Source organism: Scyliorhinus canicula, chromosome 8 (genome assembly GCF_902713615.1).
Source record: "Scyliorhinus canicula chromosome 8, sScyCan1.1, whole genome shotgun sequence".
NCBI classification, from domain to species: Eukaryota; Metazoa; Chordata; class Chondrichthyes; order Carcharhiniformes; family Scyliorhinidae; genus Scyliorhinus; species Scyliorhinus canicula.
This window is the reverse complement of record NC_052153.1, coordinates 24,513,049-24,532,305: the sequence shown is the minus strand read 5'-3', so window position 1 is coordinate 24,532,305 and position 19,257 is coordinate 24,513,049. Positions and strand designations below refer to the sequence as shown.

The 19,257-nt window shown below is 48.3% G+C and overlaps 1 protein-coding gene across 40 annotated transcripts in view; it reads left to right on the top strand.

Moving 5' to 3' along the window:
* Positions 1 to 19,257, top strand: part of LOC119970160 (receptor-type tyrosine-protein phosphatase delta) — a 2,903,826-nt gene that overhangs the window by 2,190,678 nt on the left and 693,891 nt on the right. The gene's annotated exons all lie outside the window — the stretch shown is intronic.

Below are 19,257 nucleotides of genomic sequence, written 5' to 3'. Positions count from 1 at the left end.
CATTATCACCATTTAAAGATTCCAGGCAAAATTTTCTTGGGCTCAACGCAAGAAAATGGATTTTTTGCAACAGTCGGCAATGGTTTCATGGTTGTCATTCGGCTTTTAATTCCAGATTTCATTGAATTCAAATTTCACCAACTGTCCTGATGGGATTTGAACCCGGGCCCCCAGAGCATTACCCTGGGTCTCTGGATTACTAGTCCAGCGACAATACCATTATGCCACTCCCATTAGTCCATGCATAAGGCCACAACAGCTGGTGGAACTTAAGTGCAGTTAAGTAATATGTAGATATGTAATTCAGTCCAGACCAGGGACCAAACCTACAATCAACCTGTTGTGTGCAGTTCAGTTATCTCGGTGAAGCCAATTGTTAAATCCTGGCTTTCTGCAATGAATATTGATCCCACTTGAAGATACTTCAAGGAACAATAACATAATTGCGGATTTATGCCAATGGGTTAAGTAAAGGTGTGTTTTATGTGATCCCTCCCCTTAAGTATATGTGCAGGTAAGGAGACTTTGCTTGAAGAAATGATGATGTTTGATACTGATAGGATATGAACTCTAAGCCTGACTGGTCTTCCTCAGCAAAAGGTCAGATTGTGTGGCTGTGGGTAGATATCTGAAGAACCATAGCGCTATAGATAGAGACATCATAAATATTTCAAAATGGGTGGAGAGGCTGAGGAAAGAGGCTTAATTCAGATCTGTTAATAGGCGCATGGTGCAGTCACTGAAGGACCACTGCCTTCATGGAGAACTGTTTAGCTATTTTTTTAAATTTCGGAACACTTGCCTTAAATTCCATCAGAATGCATCATCACATCACTTGCACATGATATCATTTTGAGACAAGAGATAAAAGACCCAGCTCTTTTCCTTTCCAAAACAACAAATTACACTGCCACATACTTTGTGCTTTAATTGCTTCTTGACCCATATTTCAGCATAAAATGCACTGAAATGCCCATTCTAACTTTTTCAAATCAATTGTCGTGATGTGCAGGAACTGGTTGACAACTCATGCAATCGTACAGAAGAGAAGGACACAGGCTCCATTCATGCATCAAGCTGAAGTAAGCTGATCTCACCTGAGCTACCAGTAGCAGTGCAAAGGTATCGCTGTGGTTGTGCGTTGGGTGAGAGAAAATCAGCTGGGATTCACATCAGCGTTTACAAAAGAGAACAATATTTGAAACAAGGAAAATCCTGAACCGGTTAAAAGTGAAACGATATTCCAGAAAAAGGAACATGTGTAGGTTATATAAATCGGAGGAGTATAAAGTGCCAGGATCTGGCAGGAGATATCAAAAGATGTGAAGGAAATAAGGGAAGAAGTAGTAGCAGTCTACAAGAGAGACGTTCAACTGTCGAGTGCTGGCTTTTCACCTAGTTAATGACACCCGGTCCACTTGTTGAAAATCCTGCAGGGACCATTTTCCTTCTTAAATTAGGCAGACTCTGGTGTCCTGCATTTGTTTCAGATGATCCCTCAAAAATCTTTCATCATTAATTACTTGCCATCCAGTTCGGTGCAGCAGCTGATTGCTTTTCGCCCTCAGCAGATCAGCAAATAACAGCAGACAACCTGTTTAGTACCTGCGGCTTGTTAAGAAAATGTTAGTGAATCCCCAGCCTGAAAGTGATTCACTGCTGCGTTGGTCAGGTGCATGGGCCTACGTCCATTATTGCAACCATTACAGTACCCAACCTGAAAGTCACCTTCGACATTTCAGGGTTTTGTTGGATATGGTTGTGTGGTACAGGATTGGGGATAATCCAGGGCGGGCAACCTCGCCACAGGGTGGCCAGGAGGCAGTTGCAGCTAAACCCAGGATTCAGGGATGACCTCTAAGCTTGCCAAGAATTATTATGCCCCAGTCTGCTGCTCTGAGACCACCTTCAGGCAATTGACCACTACCCGTGGGAAGGTCACAGTCAACCTCCAACAACAGGCCTCAGTAGTCTTTTAATTAGTTCAATTGTCCATCCACTGTTGACAAGCGGATAGTGCATATGTTCAACGACCCCTCACACCCCTCAACCCCCAACCAACCCTGCCCATCTGCCACTCACCCTGGCACCACAATCCTCCCCCCCGCCCAACCGCCCCTCCCCCCCCTTCTCCCACACCCCATCTCTTCCCACTGCTGCAATCTCTGGGAAAATAGCCCAAGGACAAGATGGAGCCAGTGGCACTGGCACACTTGCTGGTGGTGCTATTGTTTAGTTCCTACTTGCCTTCGTGCTTGACCCCATTGGGGGCTAGAAATGCTATCGTCGGAGTCAGGACAATGGATGCGATCCAAAGACCATACTGCACCAGAACAGCAGCTCGCCGTAGTGCTGCGTGGCTGATGAAAGCCGGGAGACTCTGCTCCCAGGATCTACCTGGCTCGCAATGCCTCGCAGGATCCACCATGACCTTGTGAGACGTTGTGGGCGGGATCACCTTTTGGCAAATCTGAATACTGGAATGAGACAGCTAGTCTAATGTACCTGAGGCTTTGTGATTCATTCCCCTCGTCTCAGAGATCTCGGGCGAGCGCCGTTCAGCACTGGTTCCTGCAAATGGGGATCAGACGGAACGGCACTCGTAGGGTTCTCCCAGAGGGTCGGAGGCCGCCAACTGCATGCCCTTTGGGCAAGGTGGTACCTTGCCATTCCTGGTGCCACTTGGGTACCTGGCACTGCCATCCTGGTACCCTGGCAGTGCAACCTGGATGTCAGCCTGGCAATGTCAAGGTGCCCAGGTGGCACTGCCACGGTGCCGAGCTAGCATCTTTTGCCTTGGGTGGGTATTGGGTGGAGGTGCATGGGGGGATGGCCGGGGACCCTCCCATTGTGTGTTCAGCTCTGAGGGGAGGAAGGGGAAGATGGGGTCGCTTCGGGGGCCTCGGAGATCGGGACGGCATTTAAAAATGGCATCCCGATCTCTCGCTACACTGGGTTGTTCCGGTGACTGGAGCTCTCCACTGTACAGAATGGGGCTGTGTGCAACCTCGGCTGTGCGTTCCCCGTTCAGGCCCCTTGTACAATGTGAGTTGCGTTGAATAACCGTGTGATTCTCGGACTGCGAGTGCCAGGAAACCGACTAAACACGCTCACTAGGGGACTTTGTTCTCTTTTGGGAGAATCATGCCCAATGTATCAAAGTGGATGGAATTATGTTGTGGTGTCCCACAGGGTCCTGCCTTGGTAGTGCTTCTGTTTATTGTGTTTATCAATAATTTACAGGTTGAAAGGGATGGTTTGCAGATGATATGAAAGTAGGAGGCACAGTAGATAATTATTAAGACCAAAGGAAGCTTCAAGAGATAATGGTACCACAGAAAATTGGTGAATGGAACTTAATGTTGCTAAATGTGAGGTTGCATGTTATGTTGGAGAAATGTTTTATGACTGAGGGAAGGCTGAGTGATGTGGAAGATGGATTTGGGATTTACTGGATGTTAAAAGCAAAAACTCAAGTTGACACGCCCTAAAAAATAACAATGAAAAACAGCTAATTAGTTGCCTTTGAAGCACAGTCACTGGCGTAATACAGGAAATGTATCAGCCAATTTACACACAGCAAGCTCCCGCAAAACAGCAATGATAATGACCAGATAAACTGTTTTTGTGAAGTTGATTCAGGCATAAATTGTTGGCCAGGACACTGGAGATAACGCCCCTACTCTTCTTCGAAATACTGTCTGAGATATCAATGTTAAACCTTAGTAACACCACGTTGGAGTACAATGTGTTGATTTGGACCTAATAATCTAGCGAGGCATTGAAACAATGGAGAGGGTCAAGCACAGACTCTTTAACTTATTGCCTGGTATTTGTAATAATATTAATTGCTTATTGTCACAAGTAGGCTTCAATGAAGTTACTGTGAAAAGCCCCTAGTCGCCACATTCCAGCGCCTGTTCAGGGAGGCCTGTACAGGAATTGAACCCGCGCTGCTGGCATTGTTCTGCATTGCAAGCCAGTTACTTAGCCCACTGTGCTATACCTGCCCCTATACTCGCTGTAAATATAACTATGCAGACAAGTTTGAAAAATGGGAGCTCCTTTTGTTGGAGTTTCGTTGGAAATATTAAACATTATGTGGACGTTATTGGGACAGGGTATATTGAATCTAGCAGTTTCCAGTGTTTCAGGGGTCAAGAGTAAAGATCCGTTGATACAATACTGAATGTAACACATTTAGGACAAACAACAGGAGAACCTCTGTTTTCAGGGAGGGTCATGAGGCTGTGTAACACATTAAGCAGAGGTCATGTCAACATTTGAAAGTAGGTTTGATTGGTGGATGAAGGAAAAAGAGATAATAGTACATAGAAACATGGAATTAAAACGATTAATATGTATGGAGGATTAACATCAACTTGGACAGATTTGGACATGTCGCTTATTCCTGTGTGTTGTAATTCTCTTGGTAAATGCAAGAGATATGGGGACCTGTGGGCTGTGATGTCTTGTATATTTGAATAACCTGCTCACAATTACCATCAAGGCTCTCACAGGAAGAATGGCCATCTGGGTGAATTACCTAAGGGTTGTTGATCAGTTGTAATTGTAACCCAGCATCAGTCAATGGGCTGGATATAACAGGATGCTGTGATCCCCACCTCCACCCTGCCCAGGAAAAGGGGTTGCGGAGATGGAGGTAGAAAGGCCAAGGGAGGGGGGGGGGACCTGCTGGTTGGTTACAGCTTGGGAGAGGTGGCACTTCCATTAGGCTCAGGGGTCCCGTCAAAGAAGGACCTACCTGCCTTTCCCCCAGTCCACACAGGGAAAGTTGCTACGTTAGGGGGCAGCAGGAGGAGTCCTTGGAGTGGGCATTAATTTTCTACTTAAGAGTCTCAATGGCCCTTGTTGGCATGGGCCACCCGATTACCCACTACTGGTAAAATTGTGACTGGGGCAGGGGCAATGTGTAAGTAGTGTGCACAGTCTCCACTGGATTTCACTGCCACCCTCAAGCACACTGGCGGGGGAACATTAAATCCAGCCCAATATCTTCAGGAAAGGAAGGGAAAAACAGGGCAAGATTTTTGTGGTGGGAATGGTAGGTTTCAACATATCTCAGTAACTGGACCATTGTCCAATAAGGGAACTTGTTTCTTTTAATCTGTCCAATGATAAAATTCGGCATCTTTGATGGCTACGAGTAGTTATCATTGATTTTCTGGTGGAATTTCTTTCCCCTTATGCCACAAGGTGCTTTTGACAATTTTCTTTGATCTTACTGACTGAGTGCTATTTTGAGTCTACAGAACTCAAATCTCTTTATGACATTCCCCTTTGAAAATGATTTTCAAATTGTAAATGGAGCATTATATTTTTTTTATAAAGGTATAAAAACTGTTATAATGCAAGTATAATGCAACTGTTACATGCAAGTAGCTACAATTATTCTCAACTTATCCGAGACCACCGTTATTGCCTCCTTCCGTTACATTTAACTAAAATAACGTGAAATTCATGGCTCTGCAGAAATATATCAAGAAAAATGTCAGGTGATCTTTGAATACACATCGTACAGACCAAGAAACAGGATCATGTCTCTTCTAATAGACTAAGGTCAAACCTGTACTTAAACCCATAGATTCTAACATGGCATCTCATTAATGAAAAAGCACAATTCACAGTAGGTTCAGCAGCTCTATACAATGCATGTAGTGCTTAGTAGCTTGATGGTTGTATCTACCATGTGGTTCCATTATATACACTGCGGTCACTTTTCCACATCCCCCACACATATTTCTGCGTGCAGCAACAGGCGATTTCTCATTCTGATTTGAAATGTTTCCATTTTAAAGTGTTTTCAAAGTCTTGCCCTCCAACACAATTAAACGTGGTACTGAGAACAAAGCTTTGATGAAAAAAGAAATGTCGTGATTTTGGCCAGTTTACCTCAATTATGTTTGTAGAATGTTTGAGCTTTGTGCCCTGAACGCTGCTGGATTTTTTTTGTCAACTTCTGTACTTGCCCTGTATTCTTATCTCACCAACATTCAACCTTGTCATGCAGCTGTGATGTGGGTGGGAAATTTAGGATTGTAAATCTCTTAACCTGGGGAGTGGGCATATGTTTTTCTTTAATTCCTTGCACGTGTTGTTCTTGATGAAAGGCATAATTGATTGCAAAATACTAAGGTGCGTTATATTTTTTCACAATAGTTTAGACATGAAGAATGTGTATCCTTTGTGTAGTAAGTTGGATAAAATCTACTAATCATTGTTTAGTAACTCGGTATGCGGTAAATTCGCATAGTTTTATTTAACTATTTACATAGTACTGCTCAAAGCACAATCTCACTGCCAGGATAGTTGTTGCTGGGAGAACACTAACCACCGCAGGCCTTGCTTTGGGCCTGCTTTTTTCTTAGTCCATTACGAGCCCCAGATGTGTGGCCTCTAGCTCCCTATCTGGGAAGCTCCTACTCCACGAGTCCCACAGGGAGACCAATGATGCTTTCCCCTTTGTCCACGTGGGGGTTATGACACCCCTCCCTGTCCAAAGTCTGAAAGACCCCTTCAGCTGCCAAAGATGGGGGCTTTCTGTGCTGTTTTGCACACGGCGGTGTTTCCGCCTGCGACGGCTCTTTGTCTGGGGGAGTGTATCTGTGCGCCAATCGCAGAGTCGCTGACAGGACCTCGCTTTCACACACGCCTTCAAGAGTCTTCTGGGTCCTTCTCGCATCTGGAGTCATTCTCCTCCTGTTGGACCAGATACTGTGACCAGGACGTCTGGGTCCCCAAGCTGTGGGATAAAATGAAAATGAAAAATGAAAATCGCTTATTGTCACGAGTAGGCTTCAATGAAGTTACTGTGAAAAGCCCCTAGTCGCCACATTCCGGCGCCTGTCCGGGGAGGCTGGTACGGGAATCGAACCGTGCTGCTGGCCTGCTTGGTCTGCTTTAAAAACCAGCGATTTAGCTCAGTGAGCTAAACCAGCCCAGGTGTGGTGGATGCGCCATGACTGCTGGTCGAGTGTCCGGAAGTACGGGTTCTTGTCTTTGCAGGTAATCCAAGTGCTTCTTGTGGACTTTCCCCTGAACCCGGAACTTATACAAAACCGGACCCGTTTGCTCCATCACCAAAATTGCAAACATAGACCGTATCTCCAGTGCAAAATGTCCGCCCTGCTGCCCTCAAATCGTAGCGCCCCTTCTGCATCACCTGCTGCACCGCTACTTTCCTGTCGAGACTTGGAAATGTCAGAGTAAGCCGAGTCCTGAGCCTTCAGCCCATCAACAGCTCGGCAGGAGTGATTCTCATTGTCACATGTGGCGTTGTGTGATAATTAAAAAGCAACTGTGCCAAGCACATGTCCATGGACCAAGTGAATTGCTTCTTCAACCCTCTTTTGAAGGTCTGGACTGCTCTTTCCATTAAGCCATTGGAGAAGGACTGATATAGGTAGGTCCAAATATGAAAAAAAATGTTCCTCTTTAAAAATACAGCAAATTACTCACTGGTGAACGGATTCCCGTAATCTGTCACTCGGACCTCAGAGGTCCCATGGGTGCTAAAAGAGCCCCAAAGTTTCTCTATCATGGATCTGGAAGTTGAAGAGGTCATCTTGCACACTGCGAGCCATTTCAAGTGGGCATCCATGATGACGAGGAACATGGACCCCATGAAGAGTCCTGCAAAATACGCATGTAATCGAAGCCATAGGCGTCCTGGCCATTCCAGAGGGAGGGAGGCTGCCGGCGGGGGTTTCCGATGGTCCTGGCATGGGGGTAGCTGTGCACTAACCTCTCGATGACCGCATCAATGCTGGGCCACCAGACATAACTAGGGGCCAACATTTTCATTTTAGACGCCTCCGGGTGGCCACTGTGCAGATCCTATAGCAGGGCCTCCTGACCCTGCAGGGTGTTTTGGGGGAGGGGGGGGGGGGGGGGGGTGTGACCACACAGGCTCCCCATAATAGGATAGGATTTTCTAAACTGAGTTCAGAGAAATTCTGGGTGAATAACTGGAGGGTTACCAGAAGGGCCTCCTTTCTCCTACCACTTAACAGCATGATGCAAAATTTCACCAACTCCAGGTCACGCAAGCACCGTCACTGGTAAGGTGTCCATGAAGATGAGTTTCGCAATCACCTCATCCGTCACTGGCAGTCAGCTGCATGGGCAAGTTTGGTACCCGGTCGGTGCCGAAATAAATATTTGTAAACAGCAAGCAAGGGCAGGAACGTCCAACGCTGGATCATAGCGGACGCTATGGGTAGCGTTGCCTTATCCTCCCAGAAGAGGCTGAGGAGCAGCTTGTGGTCTGCGACAATATAAAAATGTTGCCATTAACATAGTGATGGAACCTCTTTATACCGAAAATCACAGCTAAACCCTCTTTCTTTATCTGAGCCTAACGATGCTCTGCATACGCCAGAGTACTACAAACAAACACAATGGGGCACTCCGCGCAATCATCCTATGCATGAGCTAGCACCGCCCCAATAACGTAAGGAGAAACATCGTGGGCAGAATTCTCCGCAACGGCCGACGCCGTCGTGAAACCCGGAGTGTTTCACAACGGCGTCAGAGGCCACTCCTCGCCCCCTATTCTCCCCCCCCCCCCCCACGGGGGACTAGGAGCGGCGTTTCGTGGTTGCCTCTGGCGTGAACGGGTCGGGAACCGCAGGACGCTCGGCCCATTCGGGCCGGAGAATCGCGGGTCACCGTGAAAAACGGGGGGTGGGAGAATCGCGGGGGGTGCCAGAGCGGCCCTCCCGCGATTCCCCCACCCGGCCTGGGGAGCGGAGAATCGCGCCCCATATGTCAATATTTGCGGCCTAGCCGGATCATAATGTGTCAGAAGTTGCGTGCAAGGTAGACACTTCCTAACAGCACCAAACGCTTATGTCCTGTGGAGCGCCCCAGCACCGTTCCTGATCTTTTCTTAACAGCATATGGAGCGGAGCTGACAGAGTGGTCAGGTTGCCAATGAACTTCACATTGTAGTTGACTGTCCTCGTGGGGATTATGACACATACTTACAGGGGACTTCTGGTGATGTAGGCGAGCTGGGCGGCCGCAGCAAGAAGTGCTGCTCCTGCCGGTGGCCACGATTTGCAGCGATTTCGGGGATTTCCCCGAGTCATTACTCACCCCCCCCCCAATTATCGTCGGCCTTTGGGGCCGTCACGGGCAGCTAGCGGGGCTGGTTTAAAATCCGGCGAAGAACCCTGCGTGGGTGTCGGGTAGCAGGGGCTGAGGCACTGGGTCCAGCGCGGCGCGGAGGTCAGAGCAGCAGGGGCGGAGCTAAAAGGAGGCCGAGGCGGCAGGCCCGGGACCAGAGCACTCTGTAGGTGGGGTGTCCCACATCGGATGGCTCCCACCTAGGATGAAGTAAGAAGGCTGAAGTCCGGTCCCAAGGGAGCTCTGGGGGAATGTAAAGGAGAAAGAAAGAAGGTTTAAATAAGTTTGGTGAAAGATTTTTTTTCTCACCTTTTTTCCCCGTTTTGTTTGTGTGAAGGAAGAAAAAAAAAATTTTTTTCAAAAAAAGATAATTCAGATTGATACTTCAGTAGGACAGGAGGGTGGAAGGGGAGAAAAAAGAAAAGAAAGAAAAAACAATAAGCCGCTAAAGGATGCGAAGAGCAGCGTCGAAGAAAGGAGGAAACGCGGGTTCGCCGCCGAATGAGAGGACGAGCAAAAGAGCTGACGGGATGGCGGAGGCCGACCCGCAAGGCGGGACCGCACTGCATATAGAGGAGAAGATGACCGAGGTGATGGTGGTGGAGCTTGAAAAGCAGTTGGCGAGGCACATGGAGGCCTTGAGGAAGGAGATGGCGGTCGCATTGATGTCATTGGTGGAGGAGGCATTCGTGAGAGCAGAAGGCTTGGGACAGACGTGAGGAGCGGAACTGGAAGAGAGACTGTGGTCTGTGTTTGAGCAGCTAGAAAATGTATAAATGCTGCAACTTTCTTTTTACTGATGTGCATTGTAATTTACTTCTCTTTGCATTGTTACAGAGTTCAAGTTAATGGTTGGTTGATTGGCGTTCTGTGTTGCAACGGTTAAATCTTATGTTAGTGAATTGTATTGGTTGGATTGTTGGTTTTGTTTTTTTTCTCTGGGAGTGGGTGGAAGGGGGCGATATACCTTGGCGGAGGGAGGCAGCTAACTAAAGTCAGCTAGTGAACGGAGGTGAGGTGAGAGGAGGGCTGCGGACGTTGGAGCCTGGATAGCAGGCTTCAATGGGCCTCCAAGGCGAGCTAGAGGGGGGAATGGATTGATGCAGGGAGATGTTTTTTCAGGGGGAAATGTTCTTGGGGAAGGGGTTCGATGTTAACAATGGACAGGGGCGGGTCAGGCTTATGGGGCAGGGCGCGGTGGTATGATGTTGGTGGATAAGAAAGCTGGGGGGGGGGGGGGGTGTGAGAGGCCCCCAGTTAGGATAGTCACGTGGAACGTGAGAGGGTTAGGAGGACCCGTCAAGAGGTCAAGGGTGCTTGCACATCTTAAAAGTTTGAAAGCCGATGTGGAAATGATGCAAGAGACTCACTTGAGGGTGAAGGACCAGGTGAGACTTAAAAAGGGCTGGGTTAGCAAAGTGTTTCACTTTTGATTTGATGGAAGGGCTTGAGGGGCAGCTGTGTTGGTCAGCAAAAGGGTACGCTTCCAGATGGAGAAGGTAGTGGCAGATCAGGGGGGTAGATATGTAATTATGACAGGGGCACTGGAGGGGTGATTGGTGGCGCTGTTAAGTGTATATGGTCCCAATTGGAATGATGTGGGATTTGTGAAGTAGGTGTTTGGGGCCATTCCCAACTTGGACACACACGAGCTGATTGTGGAGGGGGGGGGGGGGGGGGGGGGGGCTGGAACTTGGTGCAAGAGCTAACGTTGCACAGATCATGGCGGCGCTTGCTGGTCCCATCGGGGGGGGGGGGGGGGGGCGAAGGCGCTGGCTGGGCTAATGGTGGAAATGGGAGGAGTGGACCCTCGGAGGTTCCTGCACCCAAGGTAACGGGAGTACTAATTTTTCTCAGCAGTCCATAAGGTATACTCGCGGATCAACTTTTTTGTGGTGGGAAAGGATTTGTTGGCTGGGGTTAAGGGTTCGGAATACTCGCAATTGCAGTGTCAGATCATGCTCCGCATTGGGTGGATATGGAACTGGAGAAGGGGGTAGCGCAGAGGCCGAGGTGGAAACTGGATGTGGGGCTTTTGGGGAACCAAGTGTTCTGTGAGAAAATTGAAAAGGTAATTAAGGAATATGTAGGTTTCAACTGTACGGGTGAGGTGTCGAAGGCAGTTGACTGGGAGGCCCTAAAGGCGGTGGTGAGGGGTGAGGTAATTTTGTTTAAGGCCAGGGTGGACAAAGAGGAGAGGTTGGAGCGGCAGAGGGTAACAGATGAGATGTTGGAGGTAGCTAGGAGTTATGCAGAAGATGGGGGATCCAGCGAAGCTGGAAAAGAGGAAGGAACAACAGGCGAGCTTCGACCGCCTGTCCACCAGGAAGGCGGTGCGCCAACTGAGATGAGCAAGGGGTGCAGTTTATGAATGTGGAGATAGGGCGGGGCGTATGTTAGCAGGTCAGCTCCGGAGGGAAGGAGCGGCAAGGGAAATTCTTCAGTTGAGCGATAGGGCAGGGAAGTTGGTGGTGACTCCGGAGCTGATTAACAAGGTTTTTGAGGCGTTTTATGAGAGGTTGTACAGGTCAGAGCCACCCGGGGGAGACCGTGAGATGCAGGAATTTCTAGATGGGTTGCAGTACCCGAGGCTAGGGGAGTGGGACAGGGCTGCATTAGAAGGAGCAATAGTGGAGCAGGAGATAAAGGATGCAATTGGGAGGATGCAGTCGGGGAAGCTGGCAGGGCTGGGTGGGTTTCAGGTGGAATATTATAAAAAATAGAAGGATAAGTTATCACCCTTGATGGTGAAGCAATAGGGAGGGGGATGTTGCCACAAACCTTGGGTCAGGCATCGATTTCATTGTTGCTCAAAAAAGATAAGGATCCGACGGAGTGTGGGTCGTATAGTCCCATATCACTTCTGAATGTAGATGCAAAAGTATTGGCAAAGGTACTGGCGGGTAGGCTGGAGGAGAGCCTCCCGAAGGTGATAGGTGAGGATCAGACAGGGTTCGTGAAAGGGAGGCAGCTTTTTTCGAACATGAGGAGGATTTTCAACGTCGTTATGGCACCGGCGGAAGGGAAGGTAACAGAGGTATTGGACGCCGAGAAGGCGTTTGACCGAGTAGAATGGGGCTATTTGATGGCAGCTCTGGAGCGGTTTGGGATTGGACCAAGATTTGTGAACTGGGTAAAGCTATTATATAATGAGCCAAAGGTGAGTGTCCGCACAAACAACATCAGCTTGAGATATTTTTCTCCCCACCGTGTCCTATGTTCCCCCTGCTGTTTGCACTTGCGATTGAGCCATTGGCCATTGCATTAAGAAGTTCGGGAGCATGGAAAGGAATAGTGCGGGGGGAGATAGAGCATAGGGTGTTCTTATATGCCGATGACTTGCTGCTGTATGTGTCGGAACCGAGTGCGTCAATAGGAGGGATATTGGAGCGACTGCGAGTATTTGGGTCTTTCTCAGGGTACAAGCTGAACCTGGGCAAGAGTGAGTATTTTGTGGTGTCTTGGCAAGGGGTGGGGGCAGGGGTGGGGGGGCTGCCATTCCGTTGGGCAGGGATTCACTTTAGTATCTGGGGGTGCAGTTTGCCCGGGAGTGGGGGAGGCAGCACGGTAGCCTTGTGGATAGCACAATTGCTTCACAGCTCCAGGGTCCCAGGTTCGATTCCGGCTTGGGTCAATGTCTGTGTGGAGTCTGCACATCCTCCCCGTGTGTGCGTGGGTTTCCTCCGGGTGCTCCGGTTTCCTCCCACAGTCCAAAGATGTGCAGGTTAGGTGGATTGGCCATGATAGATTGCCCTTAGTGTCCAAAATTGTCCTTAGTGTTGGGTGGGGTTACTGGGTTATGGGGATAAGGTGGAGGTGTTGACCTTGGGTAGGGTGCTCTTTCCAAGAGCCGGTGCAGACTCGATGGGCCGAATGGCCTCCTTCTGCACTGTAAATTCTATGATAAATTCTATGATCACTAGTTTGGTGGGGAGAGTGAAAGCCGATCTGGCAAGTTGGGATGGTCTCACTCTGTCACTGGTGGGTCAAGTACAGGCAATTAAAATGAATGTGTTGCCGCGATTTCTGTTTATTTTTCAATGCTTACCGATTTTCAGGGAGATTGAGGGAAGGATTACCTCGTTCATATGGGGAGGGAAGGTGGCCAGAGTGAGAAAGGTGCTGATACAGAGGGGAAGGCAGGCAGGGGGTTTGGGTCTCCCGAACCTGATGTATTACTACTAGGCGGCGAATGTGGAGAAGGTGCAGAGCTGGGTCAGAGGGGTTGATTCCCAGTGGGTCAGAATGGAGGAGAGTTAGGGACTAAAAGCACTAGCAACAGCGTCGCTCCCGATAGCTCCGGGGAAATACTCAGGGTGTCCGGTAATAATAGCTTCATTGAGAATTTGGAGGCAGTTTCGCCTGCGCTTCGGGTTGGGGGTAGGTAAAGGGAAATGCCGATTCGGGAGAACCACAGATTTGAGCCAGGGAAGTGGGATGGAAGTTTTCGGAAATGGGAAGAGAAGGGGATTAAGACGCTAAAAGATTTGTTTCTTAGAGGTCGGTTTGCAAGATTGAGAGAGCTGGAAGCGAAGTATGGGCTGGAGCAGGGAGAAATGTTTCGATACATGCAGGTTCAAGATTTTGCCAGGAAGGAGATACAGAGCTTCCTGGAGGAACTGGCCTCCACATTGCTGGAGGAGGTGCTGACGACAAGGGGACTGGAGAAGGGGGTAGTGCCAGCGGTGTACGGAGCTATTTTGGAAGAGGATAAGGCATCACTGGAAGGGATCAAAGCAAAGTGGGAGGAAGAGTTGGGAGAGGTTATAGAGGAGGGGGTCGGGTGTGAGGTGCTCCAGAGAGTAAATGCCTCCACCTCATGTGCAAGGTTAGAACTGATACAGCTGAAGGTGGTATACAGAGCACACCTCACGAGGGTGAGGATGAGCTGATTCTTTGAAGGAGTAGAAGATGTGTGTGAGCGTTACGGGGGGGGGGGGGGGGGCGGGGGGCATGGCTAATCACGTTCATATGTTTTGGTCCTGTCCAAAGCGAGAGGATTACGGGAAGAAGGTTTTTAGGGTCATTTCCAAGGTGATGCACGTGAAACTGGACCCGGGTCCCCGGGAGGCCATATTCGGGGTGTCGGACCAGCCAGGGTTGGAAACAGGGGCGGAGGTAGATATCGTAGCCTTCGCCTCGTTGATCGCCCGAAGGTGGATCCTGCTGGGATGGAGAGCAGCCTCTCCCCCCTGTGCCCTGGTGTGGTGGGGTGACCTGTTGGAATTCTTGATCCTTGAGAAGGTTAAGTTTGAACTGAGGGGAAGGACGGAGGGGTTCTCCAAGTCATGGACATTATTCATTATGCACTTTCAAGAACTGGATAACATCGAACATTCGTTGGGGGGGGGGGGGCGCAGATGGGTGGGAGGGTTGGGTGAGGGAGTTGTGTATATTAAGGGTGACTGTGGGTAATCCCTGATTCCTTTTTGTCATTTGTTTATGTAAGCATGCGGGCTGATGTTTGGGGGTTGGTGGGAGGATGGGATCGTTGTTATTGTTATGGGGATTGACATATCTGTTGCTGATTATTGTTTATTGTTGGTGGGTGTAAATTCGGGGAAAAATGTGAAAAAGGAGGAGAATAAAAAATGTTTTTTTTAAATGACACATACTTACAAACTATTAGATAGAATATAAAAGTGAGATACTTGATTCAACCAATGATTATGTCATAGCAGAATCCAAGGAAAGACTGAAAGGCTGTAAGATTGGTTGCATAGTGTCCATATGTTCACTGCCATGGAGGCAGTTTCTGATCCGGCAATGGCATTTGCATCATGTACACATGCTTCTGGTGCAGGCTGTGGCAGAAACCATTTTAGGAAGGTCATTATTGCAGCCCTCACAAGAATTAGGCAGACGGTGACATCAGTCAGTGTGTAAGAACATAGAACACAGAACATACAGTGCAGAAGGAGGCCATTCGGCCCATCGAGTCTGCACCAACCCACTTATGCCCTCACTTTCACCCTATTCCCATAACCCAATAACCTCTCCTAATCTTTTTGGACACTAAGGACAACTTAGCATGGCCAATCAACCTAATGTGCACGTCTTTGGACTGTAGGAGGAAACCCAAGCATCCGGAGGAAACCCACACTGAGAGAATCCACGGGGAGATCGTCCGGACTTCGCACAGACAGTGACCCAGAGGGGAATCGAATGTGGGACCCTGGCGCTGTGAAGCCACAGTGCTAACCACTGTGCTACCGTGAGGCTGATTTGACTCCAGTGGTGCCTTTTATGGCCTTGGCATCACAGCGAATGCCCAATTTTTACTTGCACTTGCATCACACAACAGGAAGGACACCCTCACTATTACTATTTAAAGGAATCATTAGCCACTTTAGATGAGTTGATACAAAAGCAAAAAATGCTGGACAATCTCAGCAAGTCTGACAGCATCTGTGGAGAGAGAAGGGAGCTAGCGTTTCGAGTCTGGATGAACTTTGTCAAAATTAGTGGATCATTTGATACCTATTTTGCTTAGTTAGTTGAAATGCTTGGAGGTTGTACAACTGAAGTCCAAAGGGAGTGGTGTACCGCATGGGGAAGACTTTACATCTCAATGCCAGGTATCTGGGCAACAATCAAATTGCTTTCATTCTATAGCAGTGTGTTGTGCCAATTGCATTTCAGCCACCATAACAAACCAAGGGGTGGCAACTGGGTGACAAGAACTATTCTCTGATGACCATTACTCCAATGCAGCATGCAGCCAACAAGAACCAAGCTGGCATGTCATCAAGCAGAACACAGAGGTGATTAAGCAGTGCTTTCACTGCCTGGAGCATTCTGAAGGAGCCGTCCCATACTCTTTAGAGTGTGTCTCACAATTTGTTGTGACAGTATACTGCACAACCTCAGGATCAAGATGGCGGTCCTTGCTAACAGGAAAACAGTGAGCACCAGAGGAGCGGGAGGAGACAACCAGCACAATCACTTTCTGGCCAAGCACGATCGGATTTATCCAACGGTGGCACCAGTGAACACCACTCCACTTCCCCATTCAACAACAGTCCCACATCTTACCATCCCTCTGTCACTGACCATCATCTCTTAGCCTCAATTCTGAAATAAAAACCAACCACCACAAAACAAATTATTTGAGTTATATTTCATACAGAAGTCAACTAATCACCCTTGTCCATTCTCTTTGTGCTGGTCTTCTCTGTACCTTTTCCTTTCCTAACTATTCTGTGTTACTCCCATGGAGGTGGTGGTTGTTGGAACCAACAATTCTACGGACACGTGCTTGTAGGATTAGAATAGCGGTTTTAATATACTCACAACAGAGCCAGCCTATTAGCCATTGAACTTATGTGAACTGGCCGGCTGACCATGTGGCACTGAGCTTTTATACAGCAGCTTCCGGGGGAGGAGTCCTGGGCAGAGCCAAGGGAGAAGCCCCATACAACTCGAGCATTCCCAGAGCTACTCCCCCTGGAGGACAGGTAGTGCAACTGCACTTACAATACAGACACATGTATATACAGATTACAATCCGGTGTGAATCACATTCACCACAGTGGTGTAGTGGTATCTTCACTGGACTAGTTAACTAGAGACCTAGAGTAATGTTCTGGAGATCCAGGCTCAAATCCAATCACTGCAGACGGCGAAATTAAAAATTTGGAATTAAAAGTCTAATGACCACCATGAACCGATTGTTGTAAAAACCCATCTGGTCCACTAACGCCCTTGAGGGAAGGAAATCTACTGTCCTTATCCAGTCTGGACTACAGGTGACTGCAGACTTACAGCAATGTGGTTGACTCTTAATTGCCCCCTCAAGGGCAATTCGAGATACCCATGTCCCATGAGCGAATTATTTAACAAAGACTGCAGCATGACTGGTGGAGGCTGCTTCACATAATTGGGCAAAACTGTAGGTGACCTTGCAGGATGATCTCCAGAAACTCCGGGCTGAAACTGGGCTGGCTTCAGACAGCACCAGCTCAGCAGCATTCTGGACTAGCTGACTGACAAGCAATACTGAGGCTACTAGGCAGAGTGACAGGATGGAAGGAAAAATTGCAGAAATCTGAGAGAGGACAGCCTATGTTCATCCCAAAGGGCAGTGTCTCAACAATCCCAGCAATATGTTGAAAGGCAGGTTGCTGGAATGCTGTGAAGCCCTCCAAGCCCCTTTGAGCACTGCTACCCACAGCCATGATGGCAACAGTCTGAGCTTGCATAGCAATAAGCTTCACTCGCATGAATTCAGCCTGAGCTTCTGTCACAGCAGTTGGATGGCTTCTGTTTGTAGTGACATTGCATCACGGTTGGTAGGATCAACTGTGATGTGGTCCTGGCCAGTACTTCCTGGAAAGGATAAGCTCCAAATGCTGTGCAAAATCATGTGCAAGGTGTGACAGTAACCTCAGGCTTTCTGACACGCCTGCTGAGGCACCAGGCATTTCTGTGTGCCATCCATTCGTTTTTGCTGTATGCTGCTCCATCCTCTGGCAAATATGTGCAAAACTGCCCTCTGGTGAGCTGGTACCTACTCTATCATTTCCCCCTGTCCTGTCTGCAGACCACTGGTGCTCGGAGTATCTCCATTGTGTTGATCCCAGAGCTACCCTCATACATGCAGTGTCAATAGTTAAGCTGGTGGCTGCAGGTGTGAGATCGCGTGATGCAGTTTCGACATCATCAGTCTATCCTTCCTCGTATATCTTCCTAATCCCGCACCACTGCATGGCAGATTTGCAGTTCTTGAATATCTGAAAGGAACAAGGTAAAGGGTAGGGTTGTGGAGAGGGGGAGATGAAGAAAGCAGAATATGCTTCCATGACGTGTAAGTCAGAAGAGATTGTGGGATTAGGGATATGAGGGTTAAATATGAGAAACCTTTATCTCCGATGATTTTGAGTCTTGCCCTTGGCCTCAGCCTCGGTCATTAGCAGTCAATTCATGGTGAGCGCGTTTTTCCGGCATTAGGACTGGTACATTCAGCCTGCCCCCCCCCCTTGCCAGCTCGGTGCTGCTGTCGGTGGTTGTGTGCCACTTTGAACTGCAAGAGAGGGGGAAGTGTATCGGTGAGTGTTGTGCAATGTGTTTAGATGATGTGCTTGTGATGGAATAGCTTGCAATATGCACAAGCTGTGCGAGGTGGGTGTGAGACTTACAGCAGTGCTAAGTGTGTGAAGGTGATGTGAAGCTATCAATGTGAGGTCTGAGTCGTGATTGATGGAGATTGATAGTGGTTGAGAGAAGCCGGGGTGGTAACTTGAGCATTTGAAGATTTGCTCACTGGCTTTGTCCACTCGTGCAAAGTCATTGAACTTCTTGTGGTACTGCATCCAGGCCTTCAGGGCCACACTACTACGTGATGTGATGACTTTCTGTTCCCATTTTCTTTACACTGTCTGTTTGGAAGACCCCTTGTTGCCTGTTTCTCTCTTTTTTTCCATCCCCTGCAATATTACCTGAAGATCAGTATTAGAGAACCATGAAGCCTGCTCCTCGCTATGCCGTGGCATTCCTGTGCCATTCCCAGTTCAAACATACTTTTGGAATGACATCCACAACAGTCTCCAGTAAAATAAGTCATCCCTTTCAGAGTTGCTGACTGAATTTAAGCAGTGCAGGCTAGCTTGAACTCATGCTGGTCACTCATAGTTTTACATCCCTGCTTAGCTATGCACCAGTCAACAGTGTGCTCACTCCTGTAGATGAGCAGGCATCGCAAAGTTTGTGTGCTGCCTGCATAGGAATAGATGCAAATTAATTTTTGTTTTTAAAATTTAGACTATCCAATTAATTTTTTCCAATTAAGGGGTAATTTAGCGTGGCCAATCCACCCACCCTGCACATCTTTGGGTTGTGGGGGCGAAACCCACGCAAACACGGCGAGAATGTGCAAACTCCACACACGGACAGTGACCCAGAGCAGGGATTGAATCTTGGACCTCGGCACCGTGAGGCTAACCCACTGCGCCACCGTGCTGCCCATAGATGCAAATTAATGATACATCGTGATCACTTAGTTCATTTTCAGGGGCGATCCAATTTTTTTGCGTCACTTAGTTCATTTTCTGGGGCGATCCAATTTTTCCTGCCAAATGTCTCTGATTTATATTTTGCGATATTAATTTT